The sequence below is a fragment of the Theropithecus gelada genome, chromosome X (genome assembly GCF_003255815.1).
Source record: "Theropithecus gelada isolate Dixy chromosome X, Tgel_1.0, whole genome shotgun sequence".
Taxonomy (NCBI): Eukaryota; Metazoa; Chordata; class Mammalia; order Primates; family Cercopithecidae; genus Theropithecus; species Theropithecus gelada.
This window is the reverse complement of record NC_037689.1, coordinates 121,515,441-121,529,548: the sequence shown is the minus strand read 5'-3', so window position 1 is coordinate 121,529,548 and position 14,108 is coordinate 121,515,441. Positions and strand designations below refer to the sequence as shown.

General features: G+C 43.6%; 1 protein-coding gene and 1 long non-coding RNA gene across 6 annotated transcripts in view; one reads left to right on the top strand and one right to left on the bottom strand.

Moving 5' to 3' along the window:
- The window catches only part of STAG2 (stromal antigen 2), a 135,030-nt gene extending 124,031 nt beyond the window's left edge, over positions 1 to 10,999 (bottom strand). For 2 of the 5 annotated variants that reach the window (XM_025372071.1, XM_025372075.1), the window contains exon 1: positions 9,705 to 9,855. The gene's annotated coding sequence lies outside the window, so the exon portion shown is untranslated. Of the gene's footprint in view, positions 1 to 9,704; positions 9,856 to 10,125; positions 10,250 to 10,691 lie in introns of those variants that run through there. The other 3 variants (XM_025372074.1, XM_025372073.1, XM_025372072.1) reach the window with 3 other exon arrangements.
- LOC112615422 lies at positions 10,220 to 12,322 on the top strand. The gene is made up of 2 exons (XR_003117357.1): positions 10,220 to 10,369; positions 12,150 to 12,322. It is a non-coding gene; the product is annotated as an uncharacterized LOC112615422 (long non-coding RNA).
- Positions 12,323 to 14,108: the final 1,786 nt, after the last annotated feature.

The window sequence follows — 14,108 nt, the reverse complement described above, 5'->3', positions numbered from 1 at the left end:
CTCCTGACTCAGGTGCTCCACCTGCCTCGGCCTCCCAAAGTGCTGGGATTACGGGCATGAACCACCGTGCCCAGCCTCTACAGAGGTTTTAAATCCCTTCTTAATGCTTACTAAGTAGGCAAGTTATTTGGTCTCTCTATGCTTCAGTTTCTTCTGAAAAAGAAGGTATTAATTAGGGTCATCATATATCCTTTCTCTCAAACAGTCCTAGTTTCTGCTATTATCTCAGCATGCCATTTGGTGAGTGCCCCCTTTCACTCACTCTTCACTTGATCTTAGCCAAAAGGCCAAGAAGCAATCCCTTTCAGGCTCAAAAGTATCCTGGCTTGAACAATAAATCATATGGTCACCCTACCTCATAGAGTTATGAAGATAAAGTAAGCTAATACACACAAAGCATTTTTTAAGAGTATCTGGCATATGGTAAGAGTTCAGTTAGTATTAGTTCTTGTTAATGTTAGTCACTGTCAGTGACTTCTTATAGAAGATTTTGAACTGTATAATGAACAGTGCTCCCACAATATTCCTTCTTATAAATAAAATGATGCATTTAATGTCCCACATTAAATTCTTCCAAAAAACTAAGCAGCACTAACTGCTTGAAATCAACACTAACCAATTTATCCCACAGCAATAGCAGTATCAACAGCATTCACATTGTATCACGAATTGTAATAGAGGCCATATTAGAGTTACTAACAGGAAAGTGACAGTGAAAAGTAAAACTTTATTTAGTGCCAAACCAAGTCCCTTAATATTCTAGCAGCCTGTCTCAACCAGTGTTCCTCATGTTAACTACAGAACTCAGAAAATGACTTGACTACAGAACTCAGAAAATGACTTGAGTGACTATTTCCTGAAGTCTCCCAAGAATAATACCTAACTAATATCTTTCTAGATGTGCAGGGGAGAAACTAATTTATAATATATGATGGATGCCTTGGGGAGTAATTCTGTCATGGAACACCAGTTCTTGATTTTCTTGGAATACAAAGGGGGAAATATGGACGAAAAGACTCCTCAATGAACAAAGAGTCTAAGACTGCTTGCTGTTCATCACCTGAGAAAAAAGTATTTCCTACATGTTAAAGCTTAAAGGAATGATCAATATAAATATATAAATTTGACTCATGGCAATGAAAAGCACAAATAGATACATTTGGTTTTCCTTGTCTCCACAAATTTATCTTAGGTCAGAAGTCCAACATCCAGAATTCCTTCAGATAAAAAAAACTTCAGTTACAATTAAAAAAAAAAAAATAACAAATAAACAGGAAGACCGGGCGGGCGTGGTGGCTCACGGCTGTAATCCCAGCACTTTAGGAGGTGGAGATGGGTGGATCACCTGAGATCCGGAGTTCCAGACCAGTCTGGCCAACATGGGGAAATCCCATCTCTACCAAAAACACAAAAAATTAGCCAGGCGTGGTGGCACACGCCTGTAGTCCCAGCTACTTGGGAGGCTAAGGTGAGGGAATCACTTGAACCTGGGAGGTGGAGGTTGCTGTGAGCCCATCGTGCAACTGCACCACAGCCTGAGCGACAAGAGCAAAACTCTGTCTAGGGGGAGAAAAAAAACAGAAAGGAAAAGGAAAACTGAGACTAAGATACCGATCACTAATGAACCTAGTAACTTGGGGCCCTGATATTAACTATTTATCACCTGATAACAGTAACAACAAGAAAACTTAGTAGTGAAAGATGAACTAAAATAGGAAGTATAAGCAAACAGGAGACATTAATAGAATAAAAAAGTATTTTCAAGCTACAATTAGATAACAAAAAATCCCCCTAAAGAACCAGAGTGCTGAATTATTAAAGATTAGCCTGAACATTTTACTTCAAATCTAACCACTCAATAAAACAAGCTGAAGGACTGGGGAACATTTCTCAGAGACAATCTCCATTTTAAATAGAGCATAAATGACATAAAAGAAAAAATATCTATGAAATCATTTCATGTCTCATATGATTTCCCCCAAAAAAATTCAAGAACATAATTCATTATCCCAAAAACTTTAATAAGCATAAGCAAACAAAACCAACGCTTAGATTTATTTCAACTACTTCTATTACTATTAGAAGACAATATAGACCTCAGGCAGCAACTCATCTGACTCTGGGTAAAAATCTGTATTTACCTTGCACTATACGTGAAAAAGAGCCTTGATTTTGTAAAATTAAAATAAGAATGCATGCTCTCTGATGACAGATAGCCCAAGACCTAAACCAGGTAAGGGAAACAACTGAGTTTTAACAAAAAAGCACAAAGGTTTTGAGGCCAGGCTAATCAGAGTGTGAATCCAAAGCCGTCAATTATCATCATGTGACTTGGGACAAGGCATTTACTCTCTAAGAGAGTCAACTTCCCCATGTGTAAAATGATGAGGACCGCCTATCTTGCAAAGTGGTTGAGAAGATTAAACAGAAGATTAAAACAAGGTTACTGGTATACAGTAGGAACTTAAATAGCAGTTAAACTAAGTTTCTTAGAATGCTTCAGGTTTCAAAAGTTATTCTTGCAAAAATGTAAATAGGACTTGTTTTCCCCCTCCTTGAATAATGTACAACAGAATTTAAACTTTTTGAGATAAGGCCTTACTCTGTTGCCCAGGATGAAGTGCAAAGGCATGATCATGGCTCACTGCAGCCTCAACCTCCTGGGGTTCAAGTGATCCTCCCACCTCAGCCTCCCCAGTAACTGGGGCCACAGGCTGCACAACCACACCCAGCTAATTTTTAAATTTTTTTGTAGAGATGGGGTCTCCCTACGTTGCCCAGGCTAGTCTCAAACTCCTGGGCTCAACAGATCTTCCCACCTTGGCCTCCCAAAATGCTGGGATTCAGAGGGTGAGTCACCACACCCAGACAACTTATTTCTTATAAAGGACTTTTATCTTTGAGTTGTCCCTTAAATTAGGCAGAGCTTACTGAAATCTCCCTAGTTTGTCTCATCAAGCCTAGTAATGTATTTCCCAATTAAAATACAGTCATGTGCCATATAATGACATTTTAGCCCACAACAGACTGCATATAAGACAGTGGTCCCACCCGGGTACGGTGGCTCATGCCTGTAATCTCAGCACTTGGGGAGGCCAAGGCAGGCAGATCACGAGGTCAGGAGTTTGAGACCAGCCTGACCAACATGGTGAAAACCCGTCTCTATTAAAAATACAAAAATTAGCTGGGTGTGGTGGCACGCACCTGTAATCCTAGCACTTGGGGAGGCTGAGGCAGGAGAATCGCTTGAACTCAGTAGGCAGAGGTTGCAGTGAGCCAAGATCTCGCTACTCCACCCTAGCCTGAGCGACAGAGGGAGACTCCGTCTCAAAAAAAAAAAAAAAAAAAGACAGTAGTCCCATAAGATTATAAGGGAGCTGCCCTATAGAGGTGTATTAATTTTTCTTTTCTATCATATTTTTATTGTATCTTTTTTGTTTTCTTTTTTTTTTTTTTTTTTTTTTTTTTTTTTTTTTTTTTTTTGAGACGGAGTCTTGCGCTGTGTCACCCAGGCTGGAGTGCAGTGGCGGGATCTCGGCTCACTGCAAGCTCCGCCTCCCAGGTTCAGGCCATTCTCCTGCCTCAGCCTCCGAGTAGCTGGGACTACAGGCGCCCGCCACCACGCCCGGCTAGTTTTTTGTATTTTTAGTAGAGACGGGGTTTCACCATGTTAGCCAGGATGGTCTCGATCTCCTGACCTCGTGATCCGCCCGCCTCGGCCTCCCAAAGTGCTGGGATTACAGGCTTGAGCCACCGCGCCCGGCTCTTTTTTGTTTTCAAACGCAAACACTTACCACTGTGTTATAACCACCTACGATATTCAGTACAGCAACATGCTGTACAGGATTGTAGCCTAGGAGCAACAGGCCCTACTATATGGCATAGGTGTGTAGTAGGCTATTCCATCTAGGTGTGTGTAAGTACACTGTATGATGCTCACAAACCAAAATCACCTAAAGATGCAATTCTCAGAAGGTATGCCCGCCATTAAGCAATGCATGACTGTAATAAAAAATAGACCAGCTGGGCACAGTGGCTCACGTCTGTAATCCCAGCACCTTGGGAGGCTGAGGCGGGCAGATCACCTGAGGTCGGGAGTTCGAGACCAGCCTGACCAACACGGAGAAACCCCATCTCTACTAAAAATACAAAATTAGACGGGCGTGGTGGCGCATGCCTGTAATCCCAGCTACTCGGGAGGCTGAGGCAGGAGAATCGCTTGAACCCAGGAGGCAGAGGTTGCAGTGAGCTGAGATCGCACCCTTGCACTCCAGCCTGGGCGACAAGAGCGAAACTCCATCTCAAAGAAAAGAATACACCATTGACATTATTCATCCTCTCTTTCTTCAGCAGAAGGAATGTAAAACAATTTCAATAATCTCTTCTTGGCCAGGCACAGCGGCTCTGCCTGTAATTCCAGCACTTTGGGAGGCTGTGGTGGGTGGATCACCTGAGGTCAGGAGTTTGAGACCACCCTGGCCAACATGGTGAAACCATGTCTCTACTAAAAACACAAAAAATTAGCTGGGCGTGGTAGCGGGCACCTATAATCCCAGCTACTGGGAGGCTGAGGCAGGAGAATCGCTTGAACACGAGAGGCAAAGGTTGCAGGGAGCCCAACATCACGCCACTGCACTCCAGCCTGGGCAACAAGAACAAAACTCGTCTCAAAAAATAAATAAATCTCTTCTTGACTTACTACAATAACCATACGTAAAGACTCCTTGGTGTCTACTGGTGAGTATCAAAGATCTATAGCAAGCATACATTAAAAACACAATTCAGATAGCAGATTACCACAGCTGCTGAAGATGTGTAGATTTTTAAAAGGCATATACACAAAAATTAGACTCCACCAAGCAACACCACTTACAATGAAGAAATATAAAATTTGGGTAAATTAAACGTAAAGCAGGCAACTCAAGAGACTGAAAAATCAAACTGATAATTTTCCTTTCTCACATATCTTTGCCGATCAGAACACACGATAACCATCATTTATGATACACAGAAACATAAAGAATTATTACACAGGGACAGTATTGAACCACGAACTAAAGTCCTGAACATATAGCCAATGCAGAATATAAAGAACTTTTTTTTTTGTAGACTGAGTCTCGCTCTGTCACCCAGGCTAGAGTGCAGTGGCGCTATCTCAGTTCACTGCAACCTCTGCCTCAGCCTTCCAAGTAGCTAGGACTACAGACACGCACCACCACGCCCAGCTAATTTTTGTATTTTTAGTAGAGATGGGGGTTTCACCATGTTGGCCAGGCTGGTCTTGAACTCCTGATCTCATGATCCGCCCGCCTCAGCCTCCCAAAGTGCTAGGATTACAGGCGTGAGCCAAGGCACCCAGCCAAACACTTTTAAAATAGCCTGTCTTTAAAGTTCCTTCCTTACTCTCCAACAATCAGTATATACTGATTGCATATACTCCAACATCAGTATATACTGATGCCCACACCTGAGACTATCCCTCTCCCTTGCTATTCTCCCCAACTCCCAAAATGGTACTCCATTATATAGTAAACTGTAAGTTTTAGTTTTTTAATTTTTTTTGAGACAGGGTCTTGCTCTGTTGCCCAGGCTGGGTGCAGTGGCGCAATCATGGCTTACCGCAGCCTCTATCTACCGGGCTCAGGCAATCCTCCTGCCTCAGCTTCCCAAATAGCTGGGACCACAGGTGTGCACCACCACATCTAATTTTTAAATTGTCTGTAAAGATGGGGTCTCCCTATGTTGCCCAGGCTGGTCTTGAACTCCTTGGGCTCAAGCGATCCTCCCACTTCGGCCTCTCAGCCTCCCAAAGTGTTGGTATTACAGGTGTGAGCCACTGTGCCCAGTCGATTTTGGTTTAAGTTCAAAAGTCAACTTGCAGCATCAAAAACTGAAGTCTGCCATCTATTATAAAGAACCCAAAGCAGAAAGATTATGCTATTCTCTGTTTACTACCTTCCCACATATGACTGTGGGTGGTATCAGTTAAACATGTACAATATTAAGCATTACTAAACTGCATATTTTCACATCTAACCCTAAATTCCCAAAGGAATAGATCTGAGCCTTAGCCTGTCTCCCAAGCCCATCCCATTCATTTTAATTCATAAGTCCTCAGGTGACCGCAGAAGTCAATAAAGTTGAAAAAGAAATGTAGAATTTGATCTCAAGAAAATCTTATTTGAGCGTTTGGGCTTTAAAAAATCCTAACTAAATATACTTGAAAGTTACCAAAGTCATCACGTGTTGGTGTATTAGTTTAGCTATTGCCTCACCACAATAAAATAAATCTGATGCCACAATCCTTACCATCTACTAAGAATATTTGTATATGAATAAAAATTTGAAATATGTCACCTATTTTCCTTTAACATCCTTCTAAAGCTAAAATTCTGAATATGAAATACACAAACAGATTAATGATAACAGTCATAAAATGTCTGTTCCCAGATTGGGGTGAAATTTTGCTATAAATTATATATCCATTATTTTGGATTCCTTTCAGAACTGTGATACATATTTTTAAAATGTATCTCCTAGGGGGGAAAAAATAAACCTGACACTGAACGTACAAAACTGCCAGAAAAAAAAAAAAAAAAAAAGGCACTTACCTTAATAGAATTTAGGAGCAGTTCACGAATACACTAATTAAGGGAGACCAAGGATTTTCATTGCAACACATTTTTACTGTTTATGGGTAATGGTCAGAATGTTAACAGAGAATACTGAAATATTTTACGTATCAACTTCTAACTAGTTATAGCACCAGATCCTTGGGGCGTGGGGTGATTTAAACCATTTTAAACGTAAACACTCATTTTCATATCAGTTAAAAAAAAAAAAAAGAACCCACTCCACCCTCTCTGCCAGTCTCTGATACACCTTAGAATACTATAGTTACTTCACAGTGGGAAGGAATAGCTAATAAGTACATTTCTTTTCCAACCCGCTTCTCTACCTAGTCATTAAACACCAAATCCTGAAACTGAATTCAGCTACCTAGATCTTTCTACCAGGAATGTTCCCTATGGTACCTCAATCCCTTCCACTGTCACTTACTGCAACTGCCAAAGCCCCTCCTATTAATAGTAAATCCCTTTCATACTGACTCACTGTAACTCCAACTTGATGAAATAGACACCAAGCAGAATTTACAAAATTTGCAAATGGAATTTTCCTGTTTTCAAAGAATTAAAAAGGAAACTAAAAGTAGAGCACATTCAGGCTAAACTATAAACATTTAAACTTCAACCAATTTGTTGAACTTTATTTATGTTGCCTGTTTTATACTAGTTCCTGTTTAAACGTTTTTTTTTTTTTTTGAAAGTTTTGCCAAGTATTGTGTAATCACTTACACAAGGCTAAACTTCCCATGCAAGTAATTTTGACATGTAAATATAAACTTAAGTCATTACCCCCAAGACTGTAAGACAATCTGGAAATTCTTCTGCAAAACAAAATTTCTCTTAAACTATGGAAATTTTTAACAGCATACACAAAAGTAGAGAATGATAGTAACAATGAGCGCTTCTGTATTCATCCAGCTACAACAATCAACTCAAGGCCACTTCTGTTTCACACCTACCTCCTACCCACTCTCTCCTCTCATTATTATCTTCAAAAATAATTAAGAGGAAGATACTATGTTCTCTAAGTACACTTCTACCCAGAGATAGCAAAAGTATCAAAAACTAGCAAGTTAAGAAGTCAAAATCCAACAATGTAACTATACAGCCGCCTTACACAATTCCTTGGTAGGTGATAAATTTAAGAACTCAGTTAAACACAAAGATATAACCATCTTTAACAATTTTAACGAAGTCCATAAAACCCAAAGGGCATATTTAAAATTATACCTTAAAAAACAAATAGGGAAATGTGATGAAAACGGACTTAAACATTTGCAATTAACTTACTTAACGTGGCACCTTAGTTCAAAACGAAAAAAATCGACTATTTAACATAATGTGCCATAAAACTGCAATTCAACCACTTGAAAAACTGCTGAACACTTACATACCTTAAACTGGTCCTTCTGATCCCTAATTATAGATTGATATCAATGTAGAAAGAAAACCAGGCATTTTAACGTAAGTGGTTGAAAATGTTGAAAATTAACCCCACTGTTCATCGTAAAGTATATGAGAGCAAGCCTAAACTACCTGAATTATATGTCATTAAACAAATGCATCCACTTCCCAGGGCCTTTTTTTTAACAAAATAAGTTCACATATACCCTTAAACGTAACGCGCTAGGCTACAGACAGAATTAGGAGACCGCCTCCTGCTTTTGCTCCTAACCAATACGCAGAGAGAGAAGGTTGGCAGAAAAGTGCTGCGAGGACAGTAACAAACACCAGCAGCTCCCGAGCAGGCCCTGCTAGAGCCAGGAATGACGCACTTCGGTAACCCGACTCTTTCTCCCCTCCACCCCCGCCCCCAGCAGCGGTGCTGACACCGCCAACAGCCCGGAGTAGGAAAAAAGACAACAGAAAAAAGGCAGAGGTTGGACCGCACTAGGTTTCATCAAGAAACCTCGATTATTCCTCTTTCGACACTAACCACTAGGACTAAACAGGAAAAGAAGCTTCGTGCTTAAGCAAGTCCCATCATGGTGGTTTAAGAGTCACTAAATTAAGCTGATAATGAGTCCAATCCACAGAGACAAATACAGGGTGTGGCTGCTGTGAAATACGGCGGTCCGTGGGAGAAAAGGGGTATGGAATTTACACTCCAGTGTGAAGGGAAGATGGGGCTTTACGGTGGGAGAAGGGGGTGGCCCGCGCATTTTAAGGAACCATTGCAAACCAACACAAGCGTCTCGTTTACTTAAATTCAACCTTACAGATCAAAAGTTTCCAATAGATATATCATGTAAACTGTAAATTAACATTTAATCCAACACCATGGCCCTCAATTTAAAAACTACATCCAAGAGAAAGAAGGAGGGAGAGAGAAGAGGGGTGGTAAGCAACAACATAAAAAACATTCTAGGCCACGGAAGAGAAAGTCTCACAAACCGGATGAAACTACTAATGCAATATTAAAAATTAAAGCCGAGCACTGAAGCACGAAAATCACACGATAACCCATTACAGTTAAGGATTAAAAATAAAATGACATATGCACCAAGGGGGAGCGGAAACTAAATGTCGAAAGTACAGCGGTTTATAAAAAACTAAAGGCAAAATAAGACATTCTCGCGACGGGGGGAAAAAAGGCCGAAATCAACAATACGTTCACAATTCTAGGCCAAAAGAAAATAGGAACGGGGCTCAAAGTTTTGCGGAACTACTTGATGCTGTTTCCCACACCTTCTCTCTCCCACGGCCCATCCGACCCTTTTCGTCCCCAAATCGCCGTCCGCAGATCTCCGGATCCAGGGGAGAAGAAAAAAGAAAGTCGACCCCGAGCAAGAATAAAAGTGTGGAGTGAAAACGCACAGGCTGCCTACCTGGGGCAAGGATCAGCTCAGTTCGTGCCTTGAGAAAGACAGTGCGGGTGGGGGTGGGAATGAAAAGCAGCACTAAAACTAAAACAAAAGTGGCGCCAAAACCCCCCAACAAACAGCCTTCCACTCCCGCCCTTCCCCCCTCCGCCCATGCCAGGCAGGCAGGGCCCCCTTCGGGGCAAGGTCTGAGCGCGGGGGCCAACACCGCCAGACCCCAGCCGATTTAGAAAATTGTTGCCCGAAGAAAACTGACCGAAGTCGGGCCTCGGAAGGGATGGAGAGATCGATGCCAATCGCCTTCCCCAGCAGTTCCCCCACCACGCGCTGGAGATGATGGGGCGGGGGAGAAGCAGAGGGGCCCGTCACATGAATGTTGTTCCCTCTCTAGGAAGGGAGGAAGAGAGGGAGGGAGGGGGGAGGGAGGGAAGGAAGGAGGGGAAGGGAGAAGGGAGGGGGCACGAGGGAGGGGTGTGATCAGAGTAGATTTTCCCTCGCCTCCCTCGGTCCGAGGCCCAAATATACACAACTGAGCCTCCTTTCTCCCCTCCCCCCTAGGTTCCCAGCACCACCATTTTGCTCTCTGCCTTCCCCTCACCGCGACACCGCGCTCTCCCCAACCCCAACCACAGCCTCCCGGCTTTCCTCCCCCGACTACGGCTCGCACCCCACCCCACCTCCAGTTCGGGCTCTCCTAGGCTTATGAGCCTGCCGGAGAAAAGGAACCTAAATCTACTGCTACACAGAGAAGCGGAGCCTCCATCTTGCGCTGCTCCGCGTTCTCCATTTTGGGCCACCCATGGGGGGGGGTCTCCGTAGAGGCCCCGAGGGAGAGTTGGGCGAGGGAAGGAAGAGAAAATCTTCAGCGAGGGTAGTCGAAAAGAAGAGCCCTGCGGTAGAAAGCCACTCTAGGAGTAGGAGGTAGGGAGGAAGGGGGGCTGGAAGTTCCTTGTAAGTGTTGGGGTAGCGACTTGGGGGGAGAAGAGAGAAAGGAGGGCCGGGGGCGCCGCGGGGGCGAGGAAGATCCTCCCGCGTGGACTCTGTCCCCCACTCCATGGCTGCCCCCCATGGGGGCGAAGGAAGCAGAGGGGAAATTCAATGGCAACAGAGTGCCCAACCTTTTTCCCTCCCAACTCCTCTCTCTCGCCCTGTTTCAACCATACACACCTCACGGTGGGCCCCGCGCCCTCCGGGTGCCCCTCCAAACTTCTAGAAGCTTCGCCTCCGCCATTTTATAACTTACCTCCCCCCTCAGCGTACACAGAGGCAGCAACGAGACTGTTCGCCTCCCCCACTCCTCCTTCTTTCTCAGGCCGGGGGCTTCTTCACCCCTGGGCTGGTACAAGATATTTTTCCCCTTCCTCTTCTTTACACCCTCGAATTCTACTCAGGGACGGAAGCTCCCGCGGTTCTAGAGCGGTGGGGGGTTTTGAAAGTGGCGGTCGGATCCGGCGGGGTTTTTTTTTTCTTTTTTTTTTTTTTTTTCTTTTTTTTTTTTTTTTTTTTTTGGTGGCGCTTCGGGATTGTTTGGGGTGTTCGCTCTTCGGCGACTTGGAGGCGAATGGAACGCGCAGGCGCCATCTGTCGGCCACGAACCCGCGCCCGGCTCCCGTTGGGAGGGAGCGGCATCTAGCGGCAGAGAGTTGCCACTGCAACGCCTGGCTCCCAGCCCTCCCACCCAGCGTCCTCCTCCCAGTCACCGACCAATCGTGGCCGACTGACTCCCGGGTTCAGCGTCTCCGACGCCGCCCGCAAACCAGGCGCCCGCAGGGGCGCGCCGCCGAGTGGGGTAAACAAGGTGCCGTGCCCGCGCCTGACTTACTCATTCTTTTGGCCGCCCTTCCGCCGCGGACCCGATCGAACCGCGGTTTTTCTGTCATTAGTAGGGTGTCGAGGGGAGGGCGGTAAGAATGTCCGGCGGAGCCCCGGGCCGTGGGAATCCAGAGGCTGGCTGGACTCGCTCGGGGACTCGTTCCCCGGGCCCCTGCGCTCCTCGCGCGGCGCTAAGGTGGCAGCCTAGTCGGGCATCAACCTTCGAAGTCCCCTCTTCTGACACACCCCAGCGAGGGGCCTGTGGCCCTAGTTCCCGGACCTTCAATGCCCCCTTGTCCCTACCCCTTCCCACCAGAAGAACCCAACTCGCTTAACTCTGGCACCTGATCCTAAGTGGTTTAATGGGGCTGCTTGGGCTAGATCGGGGGCAGAATAGTGGTTGGTTTTGTTTTGTTTTTTGCTTTGGGTGTGGAGAGAGAGCGAGCTGATTCTCCACCAGGAAGACCTGGCCCTGGAAAAGAAAGAAAAATTGTTTTGCTTTACAGCCCACTGGTCCCGTCTCCGAGAAAACGTGGTCTGTGTCTCCAGGGTCTAGGAGTCCTAAGGAACTGGACTACTAGGCTAGGCCGGGCGCTCGACCAATTTGTTCGCCACTCTCGGGGCAGGGGAAGAGATACGACCGAGCGAAGTGGAGGGAAATCGAAATGTGGGCAAAGGAGTGTGGGGGGACCCCGCCTCCCCCGCGCATCCACTGCCTTCCTGGGCGGGGGCAGGAGCGCGAAATTGTTCAGAATTTAGGTTACTTCGCATCCTGCCTTCCCAACCCTCCCCCAAGATGTTTGAAGTGCGAAAAGACCCTTTCTGCTCCTCCGACCCCTGTTAACTAAAATCTTTGTCACCCTTATTTTTTTATTTGCTTCGAATCCAGTGTACTGGACCTTTGACCGCCAAGAGCTCTTTACTCGGGGGAGAAAAACTCGGGGAGGGCCTATCCCATCCAAAGCGCCGCTTTTTCCTTGGACAGGAAGAAGTGACCTATTACAGTGCCTCCATTGCTGTTATAGAAGTTCGTAGATTCATAAAATATTCTTTGCTTAAGAAGTCTTCGTTTCTGTTCCTTTTGTGAAATTTTGGTTAAAATATTTCTTAAATATTAAACTACATTTCAATTAGAAGAAAAGGAATAAAACGTATTAATAACAAAACAAATTTTCCAACTGAGAAATAGGGTGAGCCCTGTGTAAATCATGAAGCCTTCACCCCGATATCACTTCTAAAACATTCCTAATGCAATAAAACGATTATTTGCAGTCCTTAAATTATATTCCTTCCATATCTCTTGTTAGTTTCTCTCCCATCTTCTGTGCTTATTGTTTTTACTGCAACTTTACAAAAAGAGTTATAGTATATTTAATCAACTGGACAATAAAAGTTAAACAGAAACATCTAAATATCAATAACAAGAAGTAAAATCTGAAACATTTGTACTTACCTCTAAAGCTTTGGAGAGTGGAATACTATTCAAAATAAATTTCCATTTCTTTTATAGACCATCTTTGGTAGAATGCTATACAGTTTTTAATAGATTCAAGTTACAGAATGATGCAGCTAGAACATTAAATAGAGAGTAGTGGAAAATTTACAGTTATATAAGTTAATGCAAAATTCCACTTGAAGTAATAGAAAAATTGGGCCGTGTACCAAGTCATTTTTACATTAATTTAGTTCAATTGTGCCAATTTAATCTCAATTGATATTAAATGATTTCCTGTCTTAGTATTAGCTGAAAACTACTGATTTTCTGCTCCAAACATCACATTTATAGTACATTGTACAAATAGTTTTTTATCTGTTTTATAAATTTGTGTTCTCAGTTAATTATCTATGTAGCAACTGAGATTTTAAACAATTTTATGCTTAGAACAAAACTGAAAAGTTCTTCTGTTTAGCAAAATAGCTCTTATTTTGTGAAAAATACCACTGAAGATTAATAACAAACTGGTATAACATCAGAAATAAATGTAGCACATTTTTACTAATATTTAAGAATATTTTACAGTAACCTTTTTTTTGTTAGAGCTCTTTCAAAAACACTTGTCAAGACTTCAATATGTACAGAATGGTAGGTGCTCCAGTCCTATCATAAGAAGTGGAGTGGCCGGGCGCGGTGGCTCAAGCCTGTAATCCCAGCACTTTGGGAGGCCGAGGCGGGTGGATCACGAGGTCAGGAGATCGAGACCATCCTGGCTAACATGGTGAAACCCCGTCTCTACTAAAAATACAAAAAACTAGCCGGGCGTGGTGGCGGGCGCCTGTAGTCCCAGCTACTTGGAGGCTGAGGCGGGAGAATGGCGTGAACCCGGGAGGTGGAGCTTGCAGTGAGCCGAGATCGCGCCACTGCACTCCAGCCTGGGCGACAGAGCAAAACTCCGTCTCAAAAAAAAAAAAAAAAAAAAGAAGTGGAGTTTATTTCATGGGGTACTGTAACACCTAAGCAATTCACCCTTTGAATGTGAGGACAAAGGGAGAAAATTCCGTCAAACGAAATATGAAATAATGAAAAATGAAATAACTGATGGAAAATAATGTTAATCTTGTTTGTAGCATGTCCTTTATGAGATAATATTGTAAAGGCAGAAGCTTTGGGTGCCTAATAAGAAAAAAGGAGAGTTGAATAGTTAAAACTTACAAACATCTGATACTGCAAGACACTATTTGATGCAGAAATGTTCTGGTCACAAGAAATTCATATGCCACAGTATAACAAAGATAATCCTCCAGGTTTACCATAGTTGGACTAAAACATCCCACAGTTCTCTTTGCTTTAACTCCATGCAAATGGAACAAACTTCTGATTATAAATTAGGTTTTCCAGACAGTCTCCTCC